Raw genomic sequence first — 681 nt, 5'->3', positions numbered from 1 at the left:
CCCGGCCCGCCCTCAGCCCCGCCGACGCCTCCTTCCCACTCGGACAAGGGCGTCCAGACCCCCAGCAAGGGGACGCCGGCCTCCCTGCCCAACGGCAACCACAGGTACTGTCGCCTGTGCAACATCAAGTTCAGCAGCCTGTCCACCTTCATCGCCCACAAGAAGTATTACTGTTCCTCGCACGCTGCCGAGCACGTGAAGTGACCGGCGGCCACACTACAAGCTGGAAACCGCTTCACACGCCCGCTGCTCTCCGGGAGCCAGGGCCTGCCGGCCTGCCGCTCATAGAGACGGAATCACCCGCAGGTCCCAGGTGTTGGAGACTCTGGCTCCTGGGGAACGCAACAAGCACAGGCCTCAGCAGAGGGGACTGCAGGTGGCAGCACCCGCCTGGATCCTTGGCACTTAATAAAGAAGTTCAGTTTGATGAGTGGAGTGATGAAGCAGCCTAGTTCTCTGCGCAGAGGGCCCCGCAGGGTGGGGCGCACACTGGCCAGCACCTTAGGCACTCTGTGAACCAAGCACCCAGAGGCCCACCACACCACGTCCGGCATTCACACAGGCCACTGCAGTCAGGCGTGACCAGGCCCCCTGCCAGAGTCACACGCTAGTGGTCCTGAGAGCTGGACCGAGCTCCAGGTCAGTCTGATGCAACCACACACAGAATTGCTGCCCTGCCAG

This window comes from Myotis brandtii, unplaced genomic scaffold, assembly GCF_000412655.1.
Source record: "Myotis brandtii unplaced genomic scaffold, ASM41265v1 scaffold165, whole genome shotgun sequence".
Taxonomy (NCBI): Eukaryota; Metazoa; Chordata; class Mammalia; order Chiroptera; family Vespertilionidae; genus Myotis; species Myotis brandtii.
The sequence above is the reverse complement of the archived record's forward strand: the minus strand, read 5'-3'. Positions refer to the sequence as shown.